This window comes from Zonotrichia leucophrys, chromosome 1A, assembly GCF_028769735.1.
Source record: "Zonotrichia leucophrys gambelii isolate GWCS_2022_RI chromosome 1A, RI_Zleu_2.0, whole genome shotgun sequence".
NCBI lineage: Eukaryota > Metazoa > Chordata > Aves > Passeriformes > Passerellidae > Zonotrichia > Zonotrichia leucophrys.
Window position 1 is genome coordinate 22,706,700 of NC_088170.1, and position 12,981 is coordinate 22,719,680.

Sequence of the window (12,981 nt, forward strand, 5' to 3'; positions counted from 1 at the left end):
TGTGCAAAGTTAATTTCCTACGCCTGCGCTTAGGCACCTGAATGGAAATGCTTGGTTTTCTAAATGACTAAGTATGCTGATCTCCTCTCAAAGCTATTTTGCTCATGAAAATTCAGAACTTTCCAAGACCATTTAAAACATGCAGGATCTGCAGAAAGCTCAAAAATGTGTCTCGAGAGATATTAGCATATGGTGAAATTCACTTCAGTGGATTATCTAATAAAGAAGTAATCCTATTTAAATAATACTCCAACCACAAACTACTTCAAATCTGATAAATATGTCTTTTTGTTTATACAGCATCAAGCATTAAGCACAAATGCCATAAACCAGAATCATCACTGAATTGTTACACAATTTTAAAATTCAACTTGAGTTTCACTTTATTGTCTTGAGCTGCTGTTTATTGTTTATGGAAATAATACAGGCATCACATAAGTGGTATCTGTGAGGATTACCCAGAACAGCTAGAAACCTAAGAGGCTGGTGCATGAAAAAGCTTGAAGAAACTGGGGATGTAAACTATTTTCCTTTCTGCAACAGTCTTGGGATTTTTCTGTATTCTGCAGAAAACCTTATCCTAGAGAATGGGGCTATAAACCTTTCCATGTAAAAGGAAATTCCTAAGTGACACAGATATCACTGACAAGAAGCATTTCCAGATATTCATGCTTCAATTTTATTCTGAACACCCTGGTCCATAGGAAGTTTTTGTTGTCCTTGCACCTGTGTAGCTCTAATGTCCTGCTGTATGCTGGCATTGTATGAAAGTGCCATTCATTAGCTTTTGGGGGAAAAATTTATTGAAAACTGTTTTTTAAAAAGTTCTAATAATTAATAAGTTCAATACCTTTAACACTGGTAAATGCTAAATCAGCATCCCTCAAGAATATTTGAGCATTAATTCCACACTTCATGGAAAAACACTTTTATGAATAGCTATTAACTTTAAAAATGCATGAGTTAACTTAGCATTATCTTGAATTCTCTGCCCTGGGTTCAGCTACCCATTCCCAGATGGGCTGGGGAGACAGTGGTAGCTGAGAGGGAGAGAAGGGGCCAAGCCAGATCCCGTGGTTCCTGGACCATGCCTGAAGCTACACCACCAGCCCACTGACTGCTGTGGCTGCCCACCACTGGGCCTGCTTTGGACAAAAGGCGATTGGCTTCCTGGCCAACAGCACTCCACTGTAAGGAAAGTACTAGCTTCATGTGTGCAGGGGGAAGCCAGTGATATAGGTTAATAGCTGAGTCAGTGAGACTAATTCAAGTTGCATAAAAAATACGTGAAACATGTTAAACTGTTTAGAAAACAGGTGTTTAGTTTGCTTTGGAATAAGTAAAGTCACAACACTATCTTCAAAGAAAAGAAGTCGGAAATGGTAATTTTTTCTTGAGTTCACTTATCTCAATTCTGCTGCTGTACTAATACTATTTGCAGTAAATTGTATAATATGTGTTTCAGCCGTTTTGTGTCTGTAAGTGTCTTTGGTGATGACATCTTCATCACCTTCCTCTGGAAGCTGCTCCACAGGATGCATCAGGTCTCACAGCTGGAGAATAGTTCCCTCCATCAGTCTGCAATTTTCTTTACTTGCTTTAACTGTCATTCTATTATTCCTAATAACATTCTTCCAATCTTCAGAAGATCTTATTAGGACTATCTCTCATGTATTTTGTTCATTGCAGAAGCCACACAGATTACTGAGCCTACTGCTTTAGGCTCAGATCCTACCAGCTCTTCTTCCTGGGTATGACCTAGAACAAACACTGCCTGATCTTGTCACCAGAGCACTGACTAGGATATTCATTTGGTGGAGTATCCTATTTAATTTTAAAGCAAGAATTTACACAAGTTTAACTCTAGTGTGGACAATGTTAAGAGTAAAGCATACTTTTCCATCTTTGTAATGTATACATCTGCAGCATTATAGTTATTTTTTAATCCCACTAACAAGCTTTATTTGACTCACAGAATAATTCTAACCTGCCACTAGGAGCTGCATAAACACTATACCAGTACATTTATACTGGCATGCCAGTGGGATTGTTCCTCTTATTTGTAGTCCAAATGATGCACTTTAGTCCAAATTGGTACAGCTCTGGCTAAGTGAAAACCAGATATTTCAGACTGCACTTCTCTTAAGAGTGAGGCCATAAACCTGGCACCTTCCTCATGGCCTTGTGAAATACTGTCCTACTTTCAGCCCCTACCCTGGAAGAGTTTACTCAATATATCCACGGAGACTGTGCAATAATTTAGACTAACTTCACTTGTCAGCAAAACTTCATTGTTTTTGGAAGATGTGACAGGTTTGAACACAGTGCAGAGAAAGATTCCTTCTAAATAAAGTGCTGCGTGCTTTTAGAAGTGAGAACAAAGCGTAGCAACAAAAGAGATGTCAAGTTGACAAAACAATATATACATATTTGTCTTACTTAAAGCCCACATAGAGCCTAGGCCACCTTCTGTGCTCCAGACAGCATCTATCCATGCATGTAGTTCTTACAGCAAGGCTTTTAACCTGTCAAACAATCTTTATTTGCCAGTGTCTCCTGGGTCCTATTTAATCTCAAAGCTTATTTAGGGCAAGCAGTTCACTGTCTGCAGTATTCCTCAAGTTCTGTAAAATGGTAATTACTATATCTGCTTGCCCATATCTTTGCCTACATGCAACTTCGTCCATGTGTGGTTCAGCTTTTTGCAATCCTGTGGAAAACACAGCAATAAAGAAATAGATTAAAATGAATATATGGCATACATGAAAAATTATACTCCCATAACCTTCAAGAATACAGACAAATAATTTTTAATCTTTCTATGCACAAATCTCCCAAGCCTTTTAAGTAGGATCCCTTCTCTTTCAGGAATTCACAGCTATACCTTCATAAAGCCTTTGGCTCTGAATCTCCTAGAAACAACAACAGCATTAACTTATTGCTGGCCACAACTGCAGGAAGAATAAATACGGATTTAGGTTTTTCATACTGTGAAAATTCTATTTAAAATTTTTCCTCCCAACACTGCAGTAATGGTGATGCAATTATTGCATCTTTTTGTGTATTACCAGCACATGGCCAGCAATTTCAGATCCATCACGATATGTGTATGTGTGTGCGCACATTTATTTTTAACAATGCATTTACTAAATTCACAAAATAATTTCAAAATAGACAACAGAAAGGAACTGCAAATAACAAGAAATATCACATATTAAAAATAAGTTAAATCAACCTGATGCTGCTAAAGGACTCATCCTGCATGACGTTTAAGGCAAAAGCTGAGACCTTCCAGACTGACCATATAATGGAGGTCAAATAAGCCCTTGTTTTGGCAGACCAACAACATGATGAATGCCAGAGTCCAGATCACTCTATCATGGCTAGCCTGTGCCTTGTCCAGGTTTTTATAATGAAAGACTGAGGGAAACCAAGCTGATTTTAGGAGCCAGAGTAGAATATAACTATTAATAAGACATGGTGTGTAAGACTTCAGACCCAATGAAATGCTAAATATATTAACATCTGCACACTGTTCAGGCTGCGGAATACATCTGTACTAAACATGTGAAAGAAAGAAAGCTAAGAAAAATAGGCCACATCATTATTTCACAGGGACACTATTTCCTATTTCCTTCATGATCTGAAATCTCTAAAAGGAGAGCCTGGTGCAGAATACATTACACATTAATGTAAACTGCCATTGAGAAGGAAGGGAGAAACATTCCTATGCATGCAAGGAGGAAAAAGCTTTCAATTACTTGCTGCAGCTTAACAATCCAGGCAACAACAATATCTTATTAACCACGCCAGGAAGCAGACATACAACCAGCAGCACCACCCCTATCAAGCCAGATATACAACCACAGGCACAGCTGGAATTTTACTGACCAAATCAACAAGAAAACACAAAGAACAGTATCTGTACCAATAACCAGGGCACAATGTCTTACAGATGATAGCACAAGTTTGATTTTTCAGGTATTTCAAGAAATAACTGGTATTTTAAAAAAATGCACCTAATTCAAGCTATGATTTCCATATTGCACAAAGCAAGTGGTTTATTGCAAAGAGGTGAGTTGAACACACTCATTTAGACTGTGAGAACAGCAAAAGCAAGCCACTGAGACTCACAAGAATTGTTGATTAAGGCAGTGGCTTTTAACCTTTGTCTGTCAAGCCCTAAAAGATCACACACTACTGCGATATATCTCTTGAAAGCCCTTAAGTAGAAATTATTTCTTTAGTCTACTGCAATCTAGTTCTTAAGGTGTACAACACGACTAAGTATCTAAACAAATAAAAAAAAAGCCTTAAAGATAACAGGCACCATCATCTGCCGTGAGAGTTTCTGCCCTCCACAGCCATATTCTGACTTCCAGCTTTCACAGCTCGAAGATTTGCATTGGTTTTAGCTGGCTAGAAAAGTAAAAGCTTCTGAAAACATTTCCAAACAGGAGTTAGGACTGTGGAACAAGTACTGTTAACTCCTCTGATGGACAGTGCCGGCTCAATGTGCTTTCAGCTTCTCTGGTACATTCCTTGAGAGGAAAGCAAGGGGAAGAGAGGCAGAGCCATGGAGAAGACTTCTGTCAGAGTGCATGAGTACGTAAGGGGGTGGGAGCATCAGCAGGGCAGGCTGCAGAGGATGGCAGAGTACAGAAAGTACAGGCTGGTAACAAGAATCAGTGGTGAACAAGCTGTATGAGCATCAAATAGAAGGAGGAGAAGCCACGCTGAGAATTTGCAATAAACAAATAAATAGAACCTATTTTGTCCAAAATTCTTGAGGGCAGGAAGAAGGGCGGGGTTGGGAGGAGGAGGGGAAGATTGCTTGCTCTAAGTTAAGTGTCTAGGAGGATGCACTTTAAAAATAACCTGGGTTTCCATCAATCACTCTGAAAAACAAACACATTAAAACCCACCTGAAGTGGTCTACAGCAAAACCCTGCCATTCACTATGCATAATACAGGAGTCAAATTATTCTTTTTGAGGCTTATAAAACATCTTGCTAACACTTTCCCCTTGTCTCATACTCCACAAAAATTCCATTTCTATTCCTGTCTTCTTGCCTTAAGAGAATAAATAATAATAAAGTCATTGTCTATGAGGTTTATGGGTATTCAAAGCTGCCAGTCACCTGCCATTTCCATGTAAAGTACAAACCCAAGCAGACTTGTCCTTGAGGGAGTTGTAGGGCAGCTGAGCTGGTAGAATTTACCCTAGGCTTTTCTGAACTCATTCTGTCCCAGAGTTTATAATAAAAATGTTGTTTTCTCTCTGTCAAAAGATACTTCCACCAAACAGCTCTGTGAAAGGAGCTTCATTTTTCCATGTAAGGTCAGACCAAAGGCAAGGGATGCTGAACAAAGCTGTATTTTTGCATGTTCCACAGCAGCATTCCTTCTGCCTGCTTCTTTGAGTCCCTTCTTCCCTTTGAAGGGTCAATACATTTTAACAGTGTATACAGAATAGAAAGAATCAAAACTGAGATGAGGTCTGACAGAAAACAAACAGAAAGTAAATATATGCAATGCATAGGATGCTGTGTGTCAACTAAGGAAGAGGGAGAGAAGAGCAAAACCAAACTATGTTGGATTGCAGAGGAAAAGGAAAGGAAGTAACAGTATGGAAGATGATGAATAGGAGGAGACTAATCCCACATCTCAGTTCCTTCTTGATTGCCTCCCAAACTCCTCTAACAAGTTGCATTTCCTTTGCTAACAACACAGTACAAGTGAAGCAGCCTGGTTTGAAATCACACAGATGTTGAAAGTCCTTGACTTTGAGTTCCTACTCCTAATAGCAAAAGGCCAATGGAGAATCCACTGGACAAGCTGATTTGGCCAGAAACACCTGAGACACCAGTATCACAGCAGGAACTAATACTGTGCTGCTTCCCTTCCCAAAGTGTCTCTTCTGCTGTAGGCTGATGTTTCTCTCTGTGAGACACAAATGAACAAGGGAGATAGTGAGAGCTGTATTTATGTTCTGTCACCATCACCAGCTCAAGGAACCTGAGTGGGAACTGAAAACATGCTATGAAGTTCAGGAAACAAAGCCCTTAGTACTTCTGCAACCATGCAGAATTTTTGGTTCAGATAATTTCTTTAATATTCTGCTTAGCAGAGAAGCACACATAACGATGATAGTGCTACTTCTGTCATTATATGGATGAAATAAAAATATAGAAGTGTCAATGACAAAGACAAAACAAAGTGAACAGAACATAGGGTCTTGGCAGAGAAATTATTTATTTAACCACCATTGTTGTACATATTTTTTTCTCTAGCACGATTTTTTAAGGGACTGCATTAGCCTCAGAATTGCTCCCATTGCTTTCAGTATGAAAGTCTATTGAGACTTGAATGTAAAAAGTTAATTAGAAGTTGAATAAAATTATAAAAGAGATCAAAGAATGCCTATACCCCAAGCTCATGCAAAGATCCATACATGCGTAATGTTTCATACAAGTAATATAAGTTATTTCAAGATGTTCTTTTCAATAAAGCATATGATAAAGAATAAAATATTCCTATTATCCTTTTCTAATGGATTTATTCAAATCAAATCAGAAGTTAAAACAAGAAAAAGGATTACTTTTTCGTTAATATTGCCAGGATATCTTCAGGTTAGTCAGACTGGCTGCTACAGCAATAGTAAATGCAAAAATTTTCCTTAGGACCCTGCTCTGAAAAAGTATATCAGTTTAAGGGGTCACTTGCTCCTGTTAAAGCCAAATGAAAAGGCAGTGGGATTTTAAAGTTAGCGGACCGCTTTTTGAACACAGGATGCTGTTTTGGATTTGGGATGCTCTCCTGATCTGGTTTTGCAGCTATTCAGGCACATGCATGGCTGTTTGCTCTTAGTGCATTGATAAAGTCAAGACATGTACATTGACATAAAATGCACAATAATACATTTTCCTGTGTGGTGTTACTGTATGCTTCATAATGTAAGGAAAAGTAAGCAAAAATCCATTACAAATCCATACACCATCATTTCTACAAGCATTTCTTAAATATGGCACTTAGTATCACATTCTTAATTGCAGCTGTAAAAAACCAGGCCCCTACTGTAGCAGCTTCCTGCTGAATACCCTGGCAAACTGCAGTGAGCATGGCTCTCTGCAAGTCTGATACACAACTTCTATGTAAGAATAAAAAACTGGATATTGGAAGTCACACATTCATCATTTTAGTCTCTTAAAAAAAATATTGTAACATTTATTCTCATAAAGCTCATAAAAATAAATGTTTCCAACACAGTGATTTACAATACAAAACAACAGCAATTTCAGAACAACAGCACTTTGATATAAAAAGGCTATAAAAGATTGTCCAGCATTTTTTTATAAACACACAATCTATTCTGAAATTCCCAGATGTGTGGGCTATCATCCCTTTCTTCAGAGATTTTTTTGTGTTCATACACACTTGGAAATAGACAGAAGTTTATTAAAGAGCATCCAAGCGCTGAAAGAGAAAAGGCTGCAGTCCATTCATGCATACAGACACTAATCTACAAACACCACCACTACAGTGGCTTTCCATTTAAAAAAACCCAACCTTTATTACCTTAATTTTGCTTCAATTCACTAATTAGTATTAAAGACTTCACAACCATTCATGTATTATTTCCAACTAAACCCCAGTCAAGCACAAATTTTAGTCTTTTCCACTGTACAACGGAAACAATGATTTTTATGTGAGCAGGTAAGTGACAAAGGAGTAGTGTGGATTTGTAAAGGTATGGGTGCTGATTTGGCGGACCCAGTTCCCTTATGAAAATCTGCCTAAATGAACAGAGGAAAGCCACAGCTTTAATTAATAATAAATAATAATAATAATAATAATAATAATAATAATAATAATAATAATAATGATTACAGCTCTCCTGGACAATCTTTGTGAATCATGATTTCTTCATGTTGATGTTTTAGCTTGCCAAAAAGTAACTCCAGCCCTGGTAATATGTTAGCTCCCCATACAACTTAGAATATTGCCAGTCCATTGCAATTTTTTCTTCCCCTGCCAATTCAAGCCTGAAAACAACAAGCCTGAAATTCAACACTGAAAATCCTCATGACAACCCAGAGAGGACAGTAATTTACACCTAACAGTGACACTGGCAAAGATCAAGGACGGAGAAGAAAATGTTAATTTAGTTGATGGGTTCAGCAGGCAGAAATTAGCAGATGTCACACATTATGCATATATGTGCTCCTATTTTTATCAGCCTTTTACCGAATAATTTAGGCCAATCATCCAAACCCATGAAGCACCATGGAGTAAGGCACAGCAGTCAACTCATCCACAAGATAGGATGATTAGCACTTAGAATGCAACTCTGTGAACCTCTATCATTATTTTAATGACACTTTATGTGCTAATTTTAAATACAACAGCTGCTTCTCCCAAGTTCTTGCTACCAGATTCTGCTAAAGATCACCTTTAACATTACAAGATAAATTCAGTGAGATCATACATAAATAGAAAACAGTCCACCTCCGTGAACAGTAAGATTTGTTGGTTTTGAGATTTGTCTTCAAGACATTCTATATGAACTGGCTAAAATCAGAAAATAGCGGTATCAATACTAGTAGAAAAGCCAAATAAGCATGAAGCCAAGTAATTTAAATTATTCAAAAGTCTACAGAGCTATTCTCACACTTAAAATCCACATTTTTTCCCTATACAGTTGATTCAATTCATGAGACACTACACTTAAAAATGAAGCAATAAAGACGCTAGATAAAATATATCTTCAGTTTACTTGATGTCAGAAATGCCCCCCAAATAAAGTATCATCTGTCACTAGAATTTTACGAAATCACAATTATTCTCTTATTTCTTCAAGAACATTGTGCAAGGAAAACAAATTTGTTTCTTAAAAATATAATTTACGCTTGATATTATCTGCTATTTATCAAGTACTTTGAGTTTATCAAGAACTTATAAGAGAAACCTATTCTGGAGAAACTAAATCTTAAGAAGAGATGTTCATGAAGTGCACTTTATGATCATTTCCAGCTCTTGCAAGAAAACGTTTTGTTAATCTAGGTTCAATGCACCATGGCCTGATGGCCAGCACTGGCCTGGCTCTCTTGTCATGGAGCATTTCCCTGCTGTCACACACGGCTGCTGGAAGCAGACAGCAAGAAGGAGAAATGATCCTGCAGGCAATTACATGTGTCCTCCCAGACAGTTTCAAACAGGAGAGAGGTTTTGAACTGAGCCCATGCACAACAAAGCACAGCCACGTAGTGACCCATGTTTCATCTGGACTGCTAAGTTTGATGCTAAATGGAGACTGTGGGGTTTTTTCAAAGTGTGCAGCCACATAAACCCATGCAAGAGATCAGGTTCATGCTTGCTGGGACTAGAATTGTAACAGCCACCCAGCAGCATTGTTTTTCCACCATAGCAGGTGACAGCATCCTCCCAGACCCGCTGCAGGAACACTTTCTATTACAGCCATCTGAAACATTCACTAAACTGGCAGATATTTTCAAGGTTGCAGCAGCAAGCTGACAAGCTGAAGGCAGATGATCTCTGCTGCTGAAATACTTAAAGGAGGAAAAGCATGGCATGCTAATATTGCCAGGGGTAACTATAGCCCTGACTTGCCCCTGGTATGCTCAAATATGCTCCTCACTAGCCTGCCTGCACCTTTGGTGTCTAACTACCATCTCTCCCTAGGAATGAGAGCATGAAGGAGGGAACTGCTCTGCTCTCTCAGTTTTGAACACTGTTCCCCAGCTAACCATGCTGACCACTATTCCCTCTAGACCAACAAGGCCATAAAATCAAATTTTCGTAACTGCTGTAAAGTAAGGTTCAACAGGATATTGCCATCTCTGGTCCTGCAGAGTGTCCTTTATGCTTTTGAAAAATTTGAACACTGATCTAGCCTAAAACTAAGGCTACTTTATTTTCAAGTATGAACAAAAAAATGTCCAAAAGGTGTGCAGATGCGGCACTTGGGGACATAGTTTAGTGGTAAAAAAGATGGTACTGGGCTACGGGCTAAACTCAATAATTTTAAGAGTCTTTTCCAATCTTAATGGCTGTATGATTCTAATAAGGATTGTATTTGTAGATCTGTATTATTACATCTGTAAGTGGGCTATCTACCATCATTTTGTCCATCATAACCCTCCCAGCAAGCAAGTCCAGCCTGAACACAGACCCAGTGAACTGGGGCATGCATCAGTGTGCAAGCTGGCTACAAATTTAGAAACTTGATCAATAGTGCTCACCTTTGACAACAGAACAACATACCACGAACCTCTCAGCTCTCTGCTGGGATGTGACCTTGCTAGGAAAGGCCACAAGCATCATACTGAGCACTATACTTGGTGCTGCTCATAGGATCTACAACTGAGGAAGGACCTGAGCCAAAGCCCTCTGAATGTGGGACCAAGACTTTGGGAGGCAAAGCAGAAGAAACATGATTGCACTGTCTTCAGACAAGAAGACTTAATTCCTCAGATCATTCTATCCTTGATTTCAGGTAAAATGCAAAAGTGAAAGTGCCAGAAGATTATTTGTGGCAGTAAAATCAATTTCCTATTTCCCCTATTTCCTTTTTACAAAATTTTTAAGTTTAAAGCTTTTGCTTGCTTTGACACCAGGGTTAAAACAAATATTTCCACGCTTAAATGAAAAAGAGGTCTGAGGTTTATTTGGAACAATAACAACAAAAACCACCAAATGAAACAAAACAAGAAAGCCTGAAGCTACTCACTGACAGCCTCTTCCCTCTTTTTTGTGCTTCCTATAGTTTTTCTTGCACAACCATCTATACAACTTAAACCCTATCGCCCCACCCCAAAACACTGTCAATACAGATTTAATTTTTTTTACAGTTGTAATACACCAGGCAAGGAGTAGTATAAAAGGAGACTTTTTTTTTTTTTTTAATGAAAACAAACAAATTAACTCCAATTGCATTCTCTGATGCAAAAAGTGACTGACAAGAGGAAATGGCCTCAAGTTGTGCCAAGGGAGGTTTAGATTAGACATCAGGAAAAATTTCTTCATGGAAGGGGCTGTCAAGCATTGGAACAGGCTTCCTAAGGAAGTGATTGAGTCACCATCACTGGAGGTACTTAAAAGACATTTAGATATAGCACTTAGGGATGTGATTTATTGGTGAATTTGGCAGTGTTGAGTTAACATCTGGACTCGAGGATCTTAGAGGTCCTTTCCAACATAGATGGCTCTGTGATTCTGAACTCATTGTTCCTGAATGCATAGAAGTTGCCAGACCCAAAGTTAACTCAGATCCAGGAGGAGAGAGCATGCTTTTGAAAGTACAGCTTGTTGTGCACTCCTGCCCTTGGACAGCTCCACAGGCGGCAGTGCATACCCTGACCCTGCACGCCCAGAGCACACCGAGCCCCGGGGCTGTCACCACCCTGAGCACTATGGGGGCAGCAGCAGCACAGCCTGCAACCCATGTTTCTTTCCTTCTCCCTTGCCCTGTTCACTTTTGCAGTCGGGTTAGCCTCAGCTGTGTCTCCCAGAGCCCACCCTGCCCTTGTTGCCCCTGCTCAGCCACACTGCCCTTGCCTGCGGCAGGAAAGCACCTCTCCCACCACAGCATGCAAGAGCTCATGAAATGGGAAATTACAAAGGAAACACATTATTTGCTTGAGTGCAAAGCATGGCAGATAGTGGACATTTTTTTTGGTGGTGCGCCTCTTTAAGAGAGAAGACAAAGCCCTCAAAGGCAGCAGCACAGCTGCAGAATTTGTAATGATCAGGGAATTTCAGTGAAATTCCCTGCAGCTGGGAAATACTACACACTCACAAGCAATGTGTCCCTCTACACGAGAGCTTATCACTGCTGTGCAAAACACTGCACTACTGAAACAAAGGTGGTTTTTGCAAACCAAAGCTCGGGAACTGACAGCTAAGCTCAGCTTGCCCATTCTCGGTACAGCCTGTACAAAATGCATGGGTAAGGCATTCTGAGCAAAGATTTGTGCCTAGGATGAAATTGCTGAAGCTGTTGAGGTCCACAGGGCAATGGGCAATGACAGAGAACCTGTGCCTGGCTGCCTTTCCCCACCACTGCTCCCACAGGAAGCCACAGGCATGCCTGGAGAGGTCTGAGCTGTGGTAACTCTGGTGTGTTGAGATATGGCATTTCTCATAGATACCCAGTGGTTTTTCATCCCCTGCTTAGACAAATGTCTGGCATCTGGATAAAAGCCAGCTGGTGTGGGTCCAACTCGGATAAACTGGAACTGTTGGCCAGCACAGGGATGCACTGGGATAAATATCCGGATGCAACATCTGTTCCCTATTGCACAGCCTCCCAAATCGCCATTGATCGTCAAACATTAGGCTTCCCTTTGTTCCAAGATTAACCCAGCAAACAGATGTGTCAGCAACCCTCAAAGACACAAGGGTTGGTCTGTATGTTGGTCAGGGCCATCTTCTTAAGGAACAAGGCTGACAACCTAGGTGCCTTCCAATGCAGCACACCTTGTAAGAACCTTGTAAGAAATAGGTCAATCAGGCTGATAAAGCTAATACCAAAAAGGAGAATGGCTGGAGAGAACAGCTAGAGAGAACAAATGAATATTCATCCAGCATTAAAAAAAAAAAAAAAAAGAAATCAAGGTTTGGGAAACTAATTTATTTGAAATTACTAAAGATGGGAAGTAGGAAGAGAAGATAATTGTGTTTGCATCAGGACTAGAAACCTGTGTGCTAGACAGGAGATGTCAGAACAACTGATGTATAGGGGAAAAATTTTTAAGCTGAAAATAATAAAAGTACTGAAGTGAGAAGAAAAGCAAAATTAGATAATTAAAATGTATAATAAAGACTTGTTGAAAAAGGAGTATGACTGAGAACAGGTTAGGGTTCCTACCATGTAGAAATGCTGTTCCTAGCTTACAAGTCACTAATATTTCATTGATATGAGAGAAAGCGTAAGTAGATGATGATACACAGAAACGAAAA

The 12,981-nt window shown here is 39.4% G+C and overlaps 1 protein-coding gene across 11 annotated transcripts in view; it reads right to left on the reverse strand.

Moving 5' to 3' along the window:
* GRIP1 (glutamate receptor interacting protein 1) overlaps positions 1 to 12,981 on the reverse strand; it is a 307,698-nt gene that overhangs the window by 109,468 nt on the left and 185,249 nt on the right. The gene's annotated exons all lie outside the window — the stretch shown is intronic.